At 35.4% G+C, this 19,775-nt stretch overlaps 1 pseudogene; it reads left to right on the top strand.

The window, feature by feature from the left end:
* The first annotated feature begins 2,303 nt into the window (after positions 1-2,303).
* Positions 2,304-3,435, top strand: LOC23687426 (annotated as a pseudogene).
* The last annotated feature ends 16,340 nt before the right edge of the window (positions 3,436-19,775 follow it).

The raw sequence follows: 19,775 nt of genomic DNA, 5'->3' as shown, positions 1-19,775 counted from the left end.
TATCCATGTTATTAGAATTCCAATTTTTGTCGCTGTTCGCCAGAACAAGCTTTAACTAAAAGAGGGTCGTTTTTGTTTACCCAAATAGGCGAACTTCTCCTACGCCAGCTTGCTAAACAGTTTGCAAAAAAGTTTATATACTTATTTAAAAAAATTTGTGTGAGTCGTATCCTTGTAGCCTACTCCCTCTCCCTTCAATCATTACGTAATTTGTGAACGGCTCCTAAGAACATCTACAAAAACTAGGTGAACAATGGTAACTACCCTATGCAATGAGCGATTTCCAAAATCGTGTTCTACGATTTTGACATACATAGCTACTACTATTACAAACATTGTTTTTTGTACAACAAATTAACAAGTTTTCAATCGTTAGTTTCGTTGAATCTTCGATTTTGACACCATTTTGGTTTTCAGCAGTTGAATGAGTTCATCACCATGTTTTGTTTGAAAATTCAATCAGGTTCTTCATTCCTAATCTTTTTCGTGTTGACATAACGTTCACATTAGCACAAAGCCTGCTTCTTAGTTTTCAGTGGTTTAATTTTGCTTTTATTTTCACGTGTACGTCGGGCGGCATTTAAGATTTACCTAATACCTCAGAGAATTGAGGAAGTTACAAGCTTAAAAAATTTAAATTTGCACTATGCACTTTTAGCTTTGCTTTACATTTTAGTCACATATATTACCACAACACTTACTAATGTCCCAACTCGCAATCCAAAGTTTTCATACAACGTACAACAGTGCATATGGTACTAAAAAAATATTTTTTATTTTGTTCAATGATTTGGAAGCAAAAAAAAAACGAAACAATAAATGCTATTCCTGAGTTCGAAGATATGCCAAAGAATCATTCTGGTACCAAAAAAAGCATTGTGAAAGAGAATTTCCAGAGAAAGAGAAATAACCTGTTCTTATTACTAATTAAGCTGAGAAGCAGACTATTTCAGCAAGGCCGTAATTCTAGGAAAAATAAGAAGAAGAGAAAGGGTATCCAGCATTCAGCGGTAGCCTCAACGTATTGAGTGCTAACAAAGTTAAAAACTAATTTTACTACTATAAATCAAAATAGCGCCTAAATCCAAGATGGCCGCCATATGTTTTTACTCTAAATGACTCCGTCCAGGCAGACTCAACTAAGTGCTTTTTTATGGTTTCAGAAAAACGCACTCGAGGCCTTCAAAATATCAAAATATTTGCATTATTTGCTGTAAAAATGATTCTATTATTTATTTGATGATGGATCCGTATAAAAATAGCATTGGAAAATCAGAATTAAGACCTTAACGTATCTTAAGAACGCCAAAATATCATCTACTCAAGTAACAATTGCACCTTAACAACAATTCATTCGGCTGAAATAATCTTTAGAGTGGTTTGTTCAACTCTCATTGCACTGAAATGTTTGTTGGGAAGTCCGGTCTGTCTGAGCACCGATAGTCCTGTTTTTTACTTGAGTCTAGGGAAGACTCGACTATTAAAAACATATTACCTTGTTGTACAAAAATGATGTTTGCATTGTTTGCACAACACTATAAGGAGCTAATAAAATAGGGAGTGAAAATTAGCTCAACTTATTTTCTCCGTGTATATAATGCCATTGAGTCTCATTTGTATTCAAAGGTAAAAATGAGATATGTCACGAAAAAAAAACTAAGATTAATCAAACAATGTGCTTTTTGCAAACTAACTGGCGTACGAGGGGTCCTTCAATTTGAGTTAATAAAAACGACCCTCCTATAGTTTTAGTATATATTGTAAAGGATGGCAACACTTAGGATTTTTGCTCTGGCGATTTTGGCAACACTGGTCAGTAGTGCGACCGTTCCCACGGAAGACACATACACCAGCTACCGATTACCGACGGCCTTCAATCCGGAACACTATGGCCTGCAGGTGTTGACCCATCTCGGAGACGAGAATGGATTCGTGTTCTCCGGACGAGTTCTGATTCGGATGCTTTGCAATGAGGACGCCATGAACGCCATGATCACAAATACACCAACACTGAACAGAGCGATCTCTGAGCTGCGTCGACCGAAGAAGCCCGCATCAACAAGGTTCTGCCATACAACGTCGACGTCGAAACCGTCATGGAGTCGTGGACTCTGCAAACCGGCTACCCGGTGATCACCGATACACGAAATTACGAATCAGCCACTGCAGAGATCACTCAACTCCGCTTTCTATCTGATCGCGAATAACAGGCGAACGCTACCGACTACTGATGGTGGTTTCCGCTGACGCACAACATCTCGGAGAACCCTAACTTTGAAGACGGCCGCGCCAAGGAGTGGATGATGTGCGGAGCCGGCAAGCTGCGCAAGGGACCAATCAAGCAGTTGCAGAAGATGCCCCCAGAAGATCAATGGGTACTGTTCAACATTCAGCTTGCCGGATGACATAACCAACTACAAGCTGCTGACCAAATAGCTCAACAGCGAACAGTACAACACTATCAGACTGGTAAACCACGCTCAGTTGATCGACGACACTAGGGACTTTTCCTGGACCGGAGAGCAGCAGTACGGAATAGCTTTCCCCATGATTAACTACTTCCGGCAGGAGGTGGAATACATCCCGTGAAAGTCCGCTCTCTCGAACCTCAACACGATCAACCGTCTACTTAAGCGCACGCCGATCTACCGAGTATTCTCCGAAGCTACATCCAGTTCATTATCGAACCCATCTACGAGAAGCTGCAGATCTTCGGCGATGATCAAACCGTCAGTCAATGACTGGACGCCACCAAACAGTTGGTTCAAACCGCTGCATTTACTTGCATAGGAGATATAGGAGATTGCGTGCAGCTATCAGTGGCCTTATTTGCCAAGTGGATGGCCGTTCAGGATCCGGAGGTTACCAGCCGCGGAATCTCCGCTCGATTATGTACTACAACGCCATGCGCAACGGCAAGGAAGTGGAACTTCCTGTGGCAGCGCTACCTGAAAAGCAACGTCGGCTCGGAGAAGGTCATGATCATCGGTGCGCTGTCGTGCATTCGCGAAATCTGGTTGGTCGAACGCTTCCTGCTGTGGTCATTGAAGAATACGTCCAGTGTGCGCAAACAGGACACCACTATTGTGTTTGGTGGAGTCACCAAGAGCGACGTTGGTTTCCATCTGGCCAACAGCTTCTTCCTGGAGAACGTCGAAGAAATCTACAACAACATTTCCCCGGACACATCCCGCGTGTCTCGCTTCATCGAGCCCCTAGCCGAACTGATGTCCTCGATGAAGGAGCTTCAGGAGCTCAAGGACCTGGTCGAGTCCAAGCGAACCGTGTTCGAGAAGGCAACCCAAGGCGTCAAACAAGCGCTGAAAACGGTCGAGATCAACCTGCAGTGGAAGTTGCACGGTTACACGCAGATGATTCTTGTCGCTGTTGAGCTACCGGTCCGGAAATCTAGATGTGATGGAGCTGCTGGACTGATCCGTCGATGCCCTAGGGTTGGATTGAGTCGGGTGTTTGTTTTTTTTTAGTCACCTAATTTGACAGCGTGAATTTCTCATCAAATATGGTGAAATTATGAAGTTCAATATGATAAACGTAGAAACGACGATAAATTTAGGGTGATAATATCTTGAAGATTCAAAATCAGGACAAATTTTCAAAACTCACATGTTAGTGCCGTTTTGTCTCCTCAAATGCCGAATTTCAGAGATTTTTTTAATTTAATAAAAGAATTGATCGTTCTGTGGAGAACTTTTACTGATTTGATGAAGAAATCACTGTTCAAAGATAAGTGTTCGGAAAATTTTGAGTTTAAGACAATACGTTTTTCTTTCTCAATTTCAAGATAATGTTTTGTTGTTAATAACAAATGAAGGAGACATTTATCCTTTTAATAAAATGAAAATTAGTGGGTATGATTATGAAATCTTGAATATAACTAGCATTTTGCCAATATAATAATCTATCACTTTTCCAATGATACTGGGATGTTCCGCCGACGAATGTATCTTACAATTTACCAGAAGTTCATTAATTATTTTATTGCGATTATGACAAGAAGTTAAGGTGCCCCAGGGCAAGTGAGAATACGGGGAAAGTGGGACGTTCCATCATAGCTCATTTAGGAAAAGTTTCTTCTAGAAAGTTCAAGATACAATGACAAGATATGTATTAAGTGCAAGTGCAATGTGAGTGTGTTGTTGGATTTGAGAAAAATTGACATTTGAAAATTGTATTTTACAATTTGTTTGAACTATCGTTGTTTTATGTCCCACTTGCCCCGGGGTTCCTTACTACAGGTATTGTTTAAAGTCTGACATAAAACAGTTGGAATCCTCTTTTCCAAATTGTCACTAACAATTTTATTTAGCATCTCATTAGGAATCCACCAACAGGAATCCTTTAGGAACTTTAACAGGTCTCAAAATATCTATTAAGATATAGAAATCATGTGAAAACCTCGCAAGTAATTTACCAACGATTTTTTACGAAACCTGCTTAGCGTCTGATCAAGATCTCGCTATAAAATAACTAAGAATGTCATAAAATCAGATTATTATAATTGATAGAATCAAAAAACTATTTAGAAATCCTCTCAAAATCTTTTCGGAAATTTATTAGAGACCATCAAAATATTGACGATTAAAATGACAGTAGGAAAACGTTTATTGTTCCCATACTTATTCCATCTATGCTAGAACTAATAATAGGAGTTTCGGAGATCACTTAACTTTACATAGCGATAGCATGCTGTGAAAATACACCAGAGATCATCCCTTAGGTTTAAATAATAGATCAACTAATTCTATTAGCAGTATCAGATACGTCGAATACCAGCAGAATCTGAAGCTGTTCACGGCGTGTCTGGTAGAACAATATTATTACAAAAAAATAGGCATCGCTAAATATTTCACCATTTCAAAATATAGGTTTTTAGTTTTCATTTGACGTGTTCCCCAAAAAAATCTACCGAGGAATCCCGAACATTTTTTTTTTTATTTTCAATTTTTGTTCCTTAATGTACATTATATTTAAATATAATCATGGTTAAAGTCGTTTTTTTCTCTCAAGCTCGATGGTAGCCTTAATTTTAAATGAGGGTTGATAAAACAAAGATATATAAGGTTACTTGTTGTAATGGACAAATCTGTCCTATGTGATCTTGATTGAATTAGCCATAGGACACTTATTCGTACAGTAGAAGTAAACATTCAGTTGAGTTCAACTATTTTACATTCTTTTACCGAGATCCGCACAGCCGAGCGGTCAGCAAATGATTTTTAACTGATATGTCAGCAAAAAATCAAGTTTGTGTAAAGCAGCACCTTTGGGTTCCGCTGACATCAAACGTCACTTTTACTGAGATGTCAGCAAACGACTTTAAAGCGAGATTAGCTCAGCTGAGTTCGACATTCTGATTTAAGTGAGCATATGATTATAGCGTTTAATTGTATATTTTCTTAGTTAGAATACAGTAACTTTCTTCTTCTTCTGTCTGGTATTACACCCCTCTTGGAATAAAGCCAGCTTCTCAGCCTAAAGTTTTTCGGATACTCATTAACTGAGAATTTGCTTCGCCAATGTGTTTGTATATTGTATGTAAGAAAAATATTCTCGATGGTTAGATCGAATCAACCATCCTAAAAAAAAAAAAAATACGTGATTCATAACAATTACATATTTCAGAATTTATCCGTATAAATTCAAGCTGGAAACGACTGATACGAAATACTTTTAACCTATTTTTACACATCAATAAAACATGAGGCTGTGTTGATGTTTTCATCTTTTTCACAACTAATACGATACACAAAGATGCATGATTTACCAATTTGATAGTGACAAATCCTTCAGTCTGTTGAAAATTAAGTTTTTTGCTGATGTGCTAGTTGATGTTGGTCCGGGGAAAGTGGAATATGTAAGTAAAGAATTCAGTAATATTTCCAATAAAAATTTAAATTTAAATTTGTTTAATAGCTATTGCATCAGTAACTTTGTGATTGCATATTTGCTGATGTGCGCACAAATGGGAAGGTATCTTTTTGAGATATTGGAACCCTTAAAAGAAAGTATTAAAAATCTACTATTAGTCGCAGTTACTCTACTCTGCGGGCAAGAAGGACACATGAAATTTAACTTGTTAATCTACCTCATAATACTCACCGTTGCCAGTAATCACATAATTAACAATATTTATGTTTAAGACAGATATTGTTTTAATATGGTAATAATCTAAAAGGAGTATAAAGTGCTAAAACTTTCATGTTTTTAAGCTGCTCACGTGTTTTAATTACTGCAGTAATTGTGAAAATTGCGTTTAGGAATTCTATGTCAAAAACATCAAAATAATTTCAAAACTATTAAAACAGTCTTCGGATTGTCACTTATTCCGAAGAGCCTCAACAATATGTTTAACAACTTCTGGAGGACCAAGAAATGGCGATTCGAGATCATACTGAGGCAATGATAATATAATATCAACCTCATCACTACAAGTTTGAAAAAAAAAAATCCAACTCTCTAGCTCTATTCTCAGGGTATGTCAACTTTTATGGATCTTCCGGAGTACCATAAAGTGACCTTGATCGTAATCGGTTACCCCACAGTATCACAATCTTTGAGGCGTTTAAACACCATTTAGTATGATTAAACCAAAGACAAATTAATTAAACTGTTCAGAAAGAGAAGTCGATCGATTTTTTAACCAACCTGATCCAGGACACCGTTATAACTCTGGTCCACTTGTTCCAGCATATGGAACAAGAAGCCTTTAAATTGCATGTAGCGAATCGAACATTCACAATAACAATTAAAAAAAAAATCGTAGCCCGGTCGAATACGGAATAATGAGGATTTTTGAAGCCTTTCGCTATGGCTTGGTGTATAGGGTGTTTAAGCATATTTCGTTTCCTTTTGCAGGCTGTTGTAATGTTGATCGATTCTACTTTTTATGAATTTCATAATTATTATTAGTATTAGTTTACGGACAGTAATTTATGAACAGTAATTTATGGAATTACGGTTGATTGGCTAAGAAAACTCTCGATTAATAACCAAGTGCTCAACGAACTCTAAGCTGGGATGCAGGCTATATCCCAATAAAGGTGTAATGCCAAACCAAAGAAGAAGGAATTTAATGTATTCCAACCATGAAACCAAACAACGCTCGAATCGATATACTTCCACAGTACGAATAAGTGTTCAACATTCAAACTTCCAACATATATTATCGAATAAGTGTCCTATGGCTCATTAAATCCTCAAAATCGTATAGGATTGTTTTGTGTTCTACAAAATGAAACCTTATATATTTACTTTATGAACTTTTGTTTGGACTTGGAACTTTCATCGAACTAAAGACCAATGAAATTGTCTTTCACAATGATTATATTTTAAAATTATGTACTCTAAAACACAAAATTTAAAATAAAAAAAAAAATTTCGGGATCCCTCGGTAGATTTTTTTGGGGAACACGTCAAATGAAAGCTAAAAACCTATATATTCGAATGGTGAAAGATTCAGCGATGCCTATTTTTTGTGATAAACCTTTCCCATATACACGCCGTGTGTTCTGATGCAGTACGAAACGCATCCTTAACGTTTTATGCAACTGGAGCCAATTTCTGAACCACAAATCGAGGTAGCCATGAAAACCGACTTTCATTACGGTTCCAACAAAATCAATTATTTGTTAAAAAAAAATTAAGAACCTTAAAAGCAGATTAGAGTACCTTGTACTTGAAAACCGACTTTCATTACGGTTCCAACAAAATCAATTATTTGTTAAAAAAAAATAAAATAAAGAAACTTAAAAGCAGATTAGAGTACCTTGTACTGTACTTTTTAATTCCGTCCTAATTGCTTATCTTTGACAGATACGCGTATTACGATTACCACTTGCAGTCTTCTTCAGTGTCAGTTATTTGTATCCACTGTGTGACTCTGAAGAAGACTGCAAGTGGTAGTCGAAATACGCGTATCTGTCAGAGATAAGCAATAAGAACGGAATTAAAAGGTACAAGGTACTGTAATCCACTTTTGTAGTTTCTCTATTGAGATTCTGCTCAGAGGATTTGAATACATTGAAACGATATAAATAAAATAGTTTGTTCTATTAATTCAAACAGTTTTGAGAAAATAAATTCATACTGCTGTAAATATTTCCATATGAACGTTTTTCAAATTCATCTAAATTTATTTGTTTATTAACTCGCAAAAATTCAAGATAACTTGAAAAATTAATTTTGATAAACTGTAATTGTTGAGATGAATTTCAGATTATTTCTTACGAAAATATAAAATTTCAGTGGTAAATAAAGTTGAGATAAGAAAATTTAATTTGGACAACATCGTATATAAATTTGTTCTTGATTCTTACTTGAACATTTAAATAACAGCACTCAATATTAATAATTAATGCCAAGGCATATAATTTTTGACCTTGCAGCAGTGTATTTTACAACTCGGGTTCGTGGCAAGTAAACCCAAACAACGCTAGGGTTTCTGAGGACCGTGAAGGAGTACATCCAACTCAGGAAAAAAAAAATAATACAAACCGCCTCGCCGGTTCTCATGTATGTAGATGTACCCACAACGGAGCAGCAAACTACCATTCTCAGAATAAGGAGATTTCAGGAGAGCGCCGAGAGCACCAGCTCATTGCAGTGCGGTGAATCCGTTCCGCCGGTTTTTCCATTCCATTTTCTTCGTTAATCATGGAAACTGACAACATTATCACTATTACCAGCACCACCAACTCTTACAGCACCCTTACAAATAGCGTTTTGCGCTTGACCGAGATGTAGGGTATTTTGCCTATTATTGCGGTATTATGCCAGCACTCGGAATAGGCGCATTTTCAAAAATATATATAAAATACCCTGGATTTCGTTATACACCTTCAAAGTGTAGAATATGATGCATTTTATCTTGGAGAAAATTAAATAAAAATAAACTACCGCAAGTATATGACACAAGTCCTAATTGCTGCGGTGTTTTCAGCTTGCCTTTTCTATTAGGTGCATTTCTTATGGGGAAGCAGAGTTGGGTCGTTTTCTCTTAATTTTCCTTGAAATTTCATGAAGCAGTTTGCATTAATTAAATAAATTTCACATGATGTAACGTATATTCCATGACTATTACATCCTGAGCTTTACACTCTACTGCAATAATGGGCAAGCTACCCTAACCGTTTGGGTCGCTTGACGTAGATACAAAAAGCATTGCTAGTTTCTAAACAAGGTTACATAAACACAGCAGGAAGACACCGAATGGGAAGAGTTTGATGCGGCATCGCGTTAAGAATTTCCTGAACAGTCAAATAAACCTAAATCTGATTTTGTTTGCACTCGTGTGTCGGTGTCAATTTTTTGGATTGATTGTCCTGGGCCTACAAATACCTTACATAAGGTACCGCGGGGCAAGTGGGAACGAAAAAAACGATAGTTCCAACAAATTGTTCAATAAAATTTTCAAATGTCAATATTTTTCAAATCCAACAACACAATCACATTTTGGCAACATATTTGCTGGTGTGTACATAAAACTGATCGAATAATTTCGAAATTGTGAAAACCTTGGAAGAAAGTTTTAGAATGAGCCATTGGACGCAGTTACCTCGCTAAACGGGGCAAGTGGGACCAATCCAGTTTCATGCGTCAATCCACATCAGTAAGTCATCCATTACAATGATAGGATTGATAAATCATAGATTTTTAATTTTAAGTACATATTTGATGTACATAAGGGATCAACCATAAAATACGTAACGTTTTAGGAAGAAAACCTTTATTTAATAGTATGTCATCTCACATTAAATATTAACTTAAAATTCCTCAATAAAAGCGTAAAAAGGAATTAAACATGTTCAAAATATATCATTTATAAGTTGATAATTAAAATGTAGCACATAAACAATCATTAATTGACGAAATTATAAATATATTTTGTTATAATTTATATGCATGGCAGAAAACCACTCAATGGGGTGTAATTGTTTTCCATTACTACTTAATTTGGTAGAAATAACAAATAAAGTTCAAATAAAATAGAAAAGTAATCGTTCTCATGATGCATTTCAAATTTCATCTTTGTCCTTGTTAAATTTTGAAGTCGTATTTCAAAAATAAAAAATAAATAAAGAATAATTACACTTTTCTTCTCCCTCTTATCCAATTACGTAATTTGAGATTGATCTTTTTTGATAAAAATCATTTGTTTGAATGTTTTAGTGCTACTCTCCTGGAAAATGTATGATACGTATACGAAAAGTTTTGATTCTGGTTTTTGTTTTGATAGGTCCCACTTACCCCGGGTACAAACATATTTTGGGGTAAGATAGACCATCAAAAATTTTATATGAAATGAAAACAAAATACTGGTTTATCGTTAGCAGCTTGTAAAAATACTTAAAATTGTAGCTTACAGATGAATATTCGATATATAACACATTTATTTTTTGCGAGTCAATGCAAGACGTGAAACGTGTCACAATTTATCTTGCAAGTTGAAAATGGCGCTAAACTGCCAACTGTTACATGATCCACATGGTAATAAAAATAACAATATGTTTAGAACTAAATACATTCCTTGTCATTGTATCTTCAACTTTCTAGAAGAATACCCCCATGAAAAACTTTTCCTAAGTGAGCTATGACGAAACGCCCCACTTACCCCGTATTCTCACTTGCCCGGGGTACCTTAGTTAATTCCGTGTACACAGGATGCCGTATAAATCAAGTAACTGGATAATTCAACTACAAGAGTTAAATTTCCTGAAACTTTAAATAATCTATAGAAATCTATATAAAATATTAAATCTTCATTGATTTCAAGTACTCGTTTTATCAACAACAAATCCTATAAATTAGGGTGCAACTTATTTTTCGAAATTTCTTTCATAAACCAACATTTCAAATGCTTTTCTGCAAGTTTGAGCCAGAAATATTGAAATTTGAGCTTCATTGAAATATGCATAACTTTGTTATTTTTTGAAAAGAAGTATTATTTTTAAAACTAAAATTTATGAAAATTGTGTTAAATGTTTTACAAATTTTTCATAAATTTAGTCTGTTTCGTCTTAAATTTTAACAAGTATTAGATCACTAAAATTGTTCAATTAAACTTTTTTTAATGTATTCGAATCCTTTGAGCAGAATCTTAATAGAAAAACTTAAAAGTAGATTGGAGTATCTTGTACGTTTTAATTCCGCCTTAAATTAAATCAAACATTTTTTGGTCATAACTTTATGAGCACTCAACCGATTCAAAATATTTTTACAGTGTAAAGTTGTAGGATTTTTTTTAAATACTACTTTTAACAAATATTTGTTATAGTTTTAGACAATTTAGATGTTCTACATACATTTCTTAAAGTTGATTTTGAAGAAAAGGGAGAAAAATTTTCAAAATGGATTGAAGATCAACAAAGTTCATACTCAACTTCTCTTGTGCCACCTCAATAGTTTTTGCTCAAATATAGAGGTTTCTCTTTCCATGATATTTCCAGATTTCTAAAAAGCGCATGGACTTTTGGTTTTAATAATTTATGAAAAATAAGCAATACCCTATCATACAACGACAATCGTATGACACAGCTGATATGATATTAACGATCTAGAGACGGTAGCTTTGACAACAAGCAGTGGCTGCAAAGTGATGATTGAGAATGCTGTCTGCTAATCTTGCTGTTATGGCAGTACTAGCAGCCAGTTATGCTAATCACAGTGTCGTAATGATAACGATAAAAATATCACTGCAGTAACATATTTGTTATTCGATTTCCGAAGTTATCACCCAGTTCGACAGCAGCTAAGAACTTCACTTAGTTTTAACAATCCCATTTAGGTTTTACACGGTGGAGGCTGTAATCTGTTCATTTACTAATTTTAGACGCTTCTAAAAATATTTACATCAGAATTGCTCTTAATGTTCGCAACGTGGAAATAGCATACGAAAACCAAACATGATTGTCACCGAAATTGAACCGGCGATGACCTTAATTACTTGCACTGATAACGGTTACGTTTCAATGTGTATATGATGTAGCAGTATTTGTAGTCGTAAACAGCTGATACGATTAGAAACTTCTTTTTTTTTAAATGATTCTATACATCCATTCATAACTGAAAATTGACGCTTCGGCAGATAAGATTGTGTCAGGAGCTTTTAGCATGTGGAAACAATTAGGTCAATGTGACTAGCCATTCTGATCAGATGCAGGTAACGAATAGCTCGAAGCTGTAACATGTAAAAAAAACACTATCAGCTGGAAGGTCAACTTAAAAAAATCTAAATAGAGTTCTGTGTGTAACGATTGATCGAGACGCTGAGCATTGTTTCACAACATAATAAAAATAAATTATATGAATAGAGCTTGATGACATTTGAACACAAGAACACCTGCATACGCTCGTCGTACACGGATTGTTTGTGTTTTTGTTTGCAAAACTTGCACAAGCTCTCTAGACCAATAAAAATGTAAATGGGATTATTAGGGGAAGCTGGTCCAATTCGGACCATGTTCTAATTCGAACCATCAGACATTTCTCAATATTGGCGCTGATGTGAAGATCGTTTAAGCCGTTTTTCTACCCACCGTTTGGCTTCGATCTAACACAATAAATTTGATGCCTTTCAGTTAATTCGTTTATTTTTTAAATAAGTTTGTTGTTTTGAAGTACTCTAATCTGCTAACGGTTAGCAATATTTCCAAGCTTCTGTAAGTGACAATAAATCTCCAATCTTTTTGTTTTATTTTATAATCAAATCCCCCTAGCTTCAGCTTTCATCTGACCAAATGGTTTTGATTTGTCTATTCACTGTTTGTGGTCAGCTAGTTTGAAAATCACAAAATGAGTGTTGGTCCAATCCGGACATTTTGCTATGGTTCAATACTGACCTCTTGATTTTCAACGAGCACTCAGGCTATTTCATTAGCTCTACCCCGTGAAAGTCTTCACGACTTGGTGGAAAACCACAGAAATTGTAATATTGATTGCCTGTTGTGGTCTAGAAGAAGTTTTCGAAAAAAAACTAAGAAAAACGGTAGACCACTATTTTTTTTATTTTGTATGTGAACGACATTTCCTTTATACTTAGAAAAATAAAATTTCTCATATAAGCAGACGACATGAAGCTCTTCGTGAAGGATGTAATTCTAGCGAAGCAGATGAATTCAAGAGTGAAAATAACTTATTCTTAACTTGGTGCACAAAAAGCCTACTCCAACTCAATGTCAAAAAATGTAATTCAATAGCATTTAGTCGAAAACATGCGACACCTCCAATTGAATAATTAGTAGGGTACAAGCACCGGTTTGGCCATACGCCAGTTGTAGCCATAGAGGATTATACACCGTTTTACATAGCCAATTAGCATGAAACCTTTTGTGTTCAGTAGATCACATTCACATGATAGAGCAACATTCGTTTAATCGTCCAAGTTGATTCAAAACATAAGAAAAACAATTCATTTTCCTTATCATTTTAACTCCCATACACCTAATTTGGCCAGGGCACTCCCAATTTGGCCACTCTCATGAGAAATCAATGCGATTGGCCAATATAGGAACCGAAGATAAATCTCTGGCCAAAACTGGTTCCGTCGGCCTATATTGACCAACGGGATTTTCAAAGCGAAACAATGGTTATAGCTCACTTTTGATATTTTACACACATAATATGGATTGACAGCTTGCATTTGACATATTTGTAGTATAAATAAAGCTTCCCATTTAATTTTTATTGACATTTTCTCTTAGGCTGGCCAAAACCGGTGCTTTTACCCTATAGAAGTGTTAGGGATTTGGGCGTAATCCTAGGCTCAAAACTTACACACAGAACATTATAATTCCATAATAAACAAAGAAAACAGCATTCTTGGCTTCATTAAGAGGTTCAGTAACAATTTTCAAAACCCATATACCATTGAACTATTGTATATTACATATGTAAGACCAATTCTGGAATACTGTCACCTAGTATGGAGCCCGTACCATGTCGTACACGAAGGACGCATAGAATCAGTACAGAAGCAATTCTTTTTTTATGCCGTTCGGAAATTGAATTGGACTGTACTGCCACTTCCGTCATATGAAGCACGCTGCATGCTCATCAACCTGTAAACACTTAAGCAATGCCGGGAATTCTCAATGATTCTCTTCATCAACAACATTATTTCGAATCGTGTGGACTCAGTTGCACTTCTTTCTCAATTAAACCTCTACACACCCTCTCGGCATTTAAGAACAAGAAAATTATTTGCAGAAAAATCATACAGAACGAATTATGGTCAAAACGGACCAATTAACCGTATGATGCGTCAGTATAAAGCACATTACGGAATTCATTGGCATTACTATGTCCAAAGAGCAACTTAAAAAACGACTTAAGGTGAAAATGAATCGAAGCCAAACCTCAAAATTTCAAGAGCACGAATCTGGAGAACCGAATACCCGTTTGAGCTGAAAATTTAATCGATTGATCACCCCCAGCTCGTGACCAATCGATTACGTTTTCAGCTTAAACGGATGTTCCATTCTTCAGATTCGTGCTCTTGAAAGGTTGGTTTGAGGTTTGGCTTCAATTCATCTTCACAATAGAAGTAATTCATAGTATGTAAGAAATTATTGTAATTAATGTATGTAGTCTACTTATGTTTGACGAAATAAATAAATAAATAAATAAATAAACAAAGGTATCCATAAACCAGCTTTTTGAAAAGCATAATCGAAACAAAACCTATTTTGGATACAGCTTTCCAAAATAGTTTAAGAAAACGATACAAAATAAAAACGTTTTTGAGTGCTGAAGACAATACAGTCAACTTTCCATTACCTAATAAAATGTGTTTTGGACATGAAAATTTGAAGTTTGGCTTCGTTTTATAATCATTTTCATATAGCGTACTTTGATTCTAAAATGTATGTCGATACTACTCCAACATCATGCCCCGAGACTTGATGTTGTCTCTTTCAGTTTCCCGTACAAGTTCACCTTTTCAACCCGATATTGCCATGCCATGTTTCAAAATATTGAAATTCCAGTTTTTCGAATGTGTTATTTATCTCAATATCTTCCAAACACGATGGTCAATTTTAAATCGAGTTAGGGAAAGTTGACTGTACTCAATTTTGATCCAGTTTCGGATTTCACCCATTTGTTTTTGAATGAAATTCACATTTTACTGAGCTAGTTCTGACTCGAACTACATTACAAATTACGCATATTTTGTATGCTTGCGCTTATAGAAGAATTTCATTAAGCTTTGATATCCAACAAATTGGACCTATATTTTATAACTTCCATTTAAAAAAACTATGAAATATAGGGAGGACTTAATTAGAACCTGGGGGGTCCGAATTAGAACAGATTTGGTCCAATACGGACCTTCTGTAGAATCTTGTTCAAACATGGCTAGTCTTGTCCTGGTAGAAGATATCACAAAACTCTCTGAGAGTAAAGTATGCGCACTAAATCAGGCTTTCGAGAAAACATAACATTTTTCATGCTGTTCATCGTGCTGGGCCAAAAAACTGTTACTAGATCCGAATTGGATCATGTTCCCCTACTTATTTAGGAGAGTTTACTCCCAGATTTTGGGTGTTTTCGGGACAGAGTGCACGTAGTTTTCCTTTGAATTTCACTACTACTTTTACATAATGGCACTTGAATTTGATAACCACAATAATAATGCATACAGCTGAAAGAAATTCAGAGACAGAACTAATCTCGATTACACTGAATACATCGGGTCGGGGTTATGCAAATGAAGACACTGCGTAATTAGAATTGGAGTCACGTAAATAGAATTTTCGCACTGGAAGATCTACTTGTATGAAATTAAATATATTAATACCGAAGCATATTTTAGCTATATGCAGGATAGATAATACTCCCCATCAGAGTTCACTGACATACTACAAAGCAGAGGCAACAAAAAATTAGCGAGGAAGATGCAGTACACAACAGAGGAAAATTCCATAAAAAACGAGAGCCATCACAACTCCGCGAGTCCTGTTTTGTTTGGACGGGTCACTCAAGAGTTCTTTTTAAGTATGAGGGTGAGTATAGAAAAAAGAGAGAAATAGTACCAAAAGAAATCTTCGCCTTTCGATGCACTCTCACTCGAATCGTTTGAGGATTCGTGTTGTAATTTTTGAGATCAACTTTTTCTGGCTATATGCTTATTTGCCTTGATGCACAACGTTAACCCCTAAATTGCATGGAAAACAGGCCTTAAGATCTATAAGCGTAACCAATGATTTCCCGAAGGTTTAACAATAACATTTATATCAATATATTGCCTTACCGATTTGCCACGGTGTAATTTATATGTTGCCAAAATCCGTTAATTTGAAATGCTTATGTTTTTTATCATTTCAATCTCTAAAAGTATCAGAAAATGCATGGCAATTTTTCCGAATGATGTGGACAATGCCAGTGAGTCTTCTCTAGTGCAATATTGGTTATCACACGTCTTTTGTGGAGAACAAGGTGCTGAAAATAAAGGTCATCGCAGTTGAAATGTTATGTCAGGAATTAATAGAAAAAGAGAGGATAAATGCTATCCGTCAAATATTTACAGTAAGGTCCGTAAAAAAAACTACGGGCCTTTTTTGCATCATTGTATTTTTTCAATGCTTTTTACCGAGACCGCCATTCACCCAGAAATAGAGTTAATGACGAGTTCTCGTCAAGCATATTCGTTTGCTGAGATTCTGAAAATATTTTGCTGAGAGTAGCAAAATGAATAAACAGAGGATTGGAAGGAATTTCTGAAAAAAAAATATCATGTTGTAGAAGTAATTTGTGCTGGAATAGTTGAAGCAACATGAGGAGTAATTTTCAAATTCAATATGAGTGGAAATTATTGAAAGTTTTGCTGTTGAAATTTCAAATTTCATTTGATTTATTTAATTTCAATTTTCACAAGAATATCGTTCAATTTTTAAACTTATTCTTGAAGAAACTGTTGGTGAAAATTCTTTGGCACATATGAATTTTCTCAAGATTTCCATCAATTGATACTTCTGGTGAAAATATAATCGATATAATAGGGATACTATTTTCGATTTTATTTCTGCGGGATTTTCTGTGATATCCAAATGAAAACGGATGGCAGAAAAAAATGTAGGTTACGTTTTGTGAAATTGTGGAAAAATTTGTAATCATTACTTTTTCTTCTTCTTGCGTAATTAAACGATCATTAAAAAAAGGAATTATTTTTAATGAATTTGTAAATTATAGAGGCTTTTGCAAATGTCTATAGTAAGCATCCAAATCTCGATTTATTAATGATGTCTCCTCAAAAGCCATTGGTAATCAAATGTGTAGCTTGATGTTTCTGAGCAATTGAATGGATGTACAAGTTATTTAATAATTCTACGATGAAAAGAAGATCCTCTTCTTTCTTCTAGTGATTATAGTTTTTATCCTGATTCATTCATTAACTTGAAAACAACGAGCTACACACTCGGTCACCAATAGCTTTTAGGGCAAGATCATAAGCTATGCGAGAAATATTCTCCTATACCATCTTCCAGAAAAACTTTTGACTGCTGAAGAAGCGTCAATCTTATCTAGATTGCTTTAGATAATTTCCAAATGTCTATATTGGATAAATGCGACGGGAAGAAAGAAACCACACATTAATGCCTATTAAACTAAGTAGCAATAATTTATACAGCTTGCCTGCTTTATAAGACTTCTGCTATACGTTTTACAATAACTTGGAAATATTCAAGTTCTACTTATAAGTATGTTCCACATTACGTATCTTAGCTTGCAATGGTCACCATCATTTACATTTTGACTTATTTTCAGTTTCAGTAGTTAATAACCATTTGAAAATATTTTTCTATGTGTTGTCAAAATCGGGAAGAAAATGTTGCCAAAAACGGGTGTTGCTAAAATCGGGGGTAGACAAAAACGGATGTTGCCAAAATCGGAAAGCACTGAATAGGCTCAGAAAACTATCAAGTTTTGAGCTCAGCGACTATTCAAAGTAAAGAGATAATAAGCTATAGAAGAAGAATGTCGCAGGCGGGACTATAAATGTCAACGCGAAAATATATGCAGTTTGATAGTTATGTTCCGTAATTCAGGGTGTAGTTGATCAGTGGGGAGAAGTTTATCATTCCCGTACCCACATGTGTAAACAATCAAGAAAGCTATGATCCGATTTTAATTATCACGATTTCTGTGATGTCGCATTACCTGATATCTGCTTTTGGTGTTTTGAATATCGTTTTTACATTCAAGATAATTCTACCATGTAAAAACAGATTTTTTATGAAATGTTTGATTAATTGTTAAAGGGTTCTTCTCTAAACAATGAACTATTGCCAAGGCTATAGAAAGAAACCATTTACTGTTTCATACATTCCACATATGTTCTAAGATCCAAATTGGGAACTTGCATTGAGGATAAAAATCCATTTTCAGAGAGAAACGTGTTCGTTTTTTGAGCGAGTTGCTAATTTAAAGGAAAAATGCATACATTTAGGCGTTTAATCTAGCGTATTTTTAATTCTAAAATTGACCGATTTATCAATAAGTTGTAAGATTTTTGAGATTTGATTCAGATTCAGTGACTCCAAATCTTTTGAATAGCATGTCGCTTTATTTTAGGAAACCTATCGCAGTAATCGATCAACTACACCCCGGAATCAAAAACGCCACTTTTCGATTTGAAAAAAATATATAATAATGTGACGTCCATTGCTAGAGAACGAGATCACCTCTGCATCTCCATGGTTTTCACAAGAAGGAGTTTTGTTAGTGGGATGGTTCAAAAACTACATGATCGGTAAGTGATGCGATTCATGTAGCCTTAATTTGAAAAGCTGTATATCAGTGCGTCGTTCAAATGTTGAACTATTCATACGTAATTTCTAGTAATTATGATAAATAAAAGAATAGGCACGTGTATCAATCAAACTAAAATATGACGAACCATTCACAGTTTGTTTAACAATTAAATAAATGTACAATGATCCAAAGTACTCTTTATACTATAGCATGCATGTAAAGTTGGCAATTTCAAATTTTCTTACACAGAGGATTCTTCTTCTTTTTCTTGGCATTACGTCCTCACTGGGACAAAGCCAGCTTCTCAGCGTAGTATCCGGTGAGCACTTTCACAGTTATTAACTGAGAGCTTTCTTTGCCAATGTTGCCATTTTCGCATTCGTATATCGTGTGGCAGGTACGATGATACTATATGCCCAGGGAAGTCAAGGAAATTTCAATTTCGAAAAGATCCTGGATTGACCGGTAATCGAACCCAGGCACCTTCAACATGGCTTTGCTTTGTAGCCGCGGACTCTAACCACACGGCTAAGGAAGGCCCACACAGAGGATATGTTCTATATTTTGGCGAACAAAACATGAGTCTATCAATAGTGAATTATAAATAGAGAAGTGAGCAGAGTTGGGAATGGTAATAGTAGTAGGCTTGAGTTTTTGCGAAAATCACGTGGCTCTTCTAATACAGTAGTTCAAAATTGTGAATGTCATCAAGTAGCCTAAGTTGGGTACATGCATTTTCTAAATCAGTAGTGTCATTGAAGGTTATAAATGCGGGAAATGCAGCGGGAAATAGAACATTTTTCTACAGTAGTTTTGGATTGCCCTTAGCAACGGGTGTTTTGCTATTTTCAAGGCATTTTGCCTACAGCAGCAATGGAGTTGTGCACAAAAATCATTCCTTCTTTTTCGCTCTTCCATGAAATTAGTAAACAACAAGGCCAGTAAACGTCAAAATCTCATACTAATTCGAAACAGTGCAGAGCCCCATAGCCGTGAGTTTTACTGGC

Source organism: Aedes aegypti, chromosome 2 (assembly GCF_002204515.2).
Source record: "Aedes aegypti strain LVP_AGWG chromosome 2, AaegL5.0 Primary Assembly, whole genome shotgun sequence".
NCBI classification, from domain to species: domain Eukaryota; kingdom Metazoa; phylum Arthropoda; class Insecta; order Diptera; family Culicidae; genus Aedes; species Aedes aegypti.
Note: the sequence above shows the minus strand (reverse complement) of the source record. Positions and strands in the feature narration are given on the sequence as shown.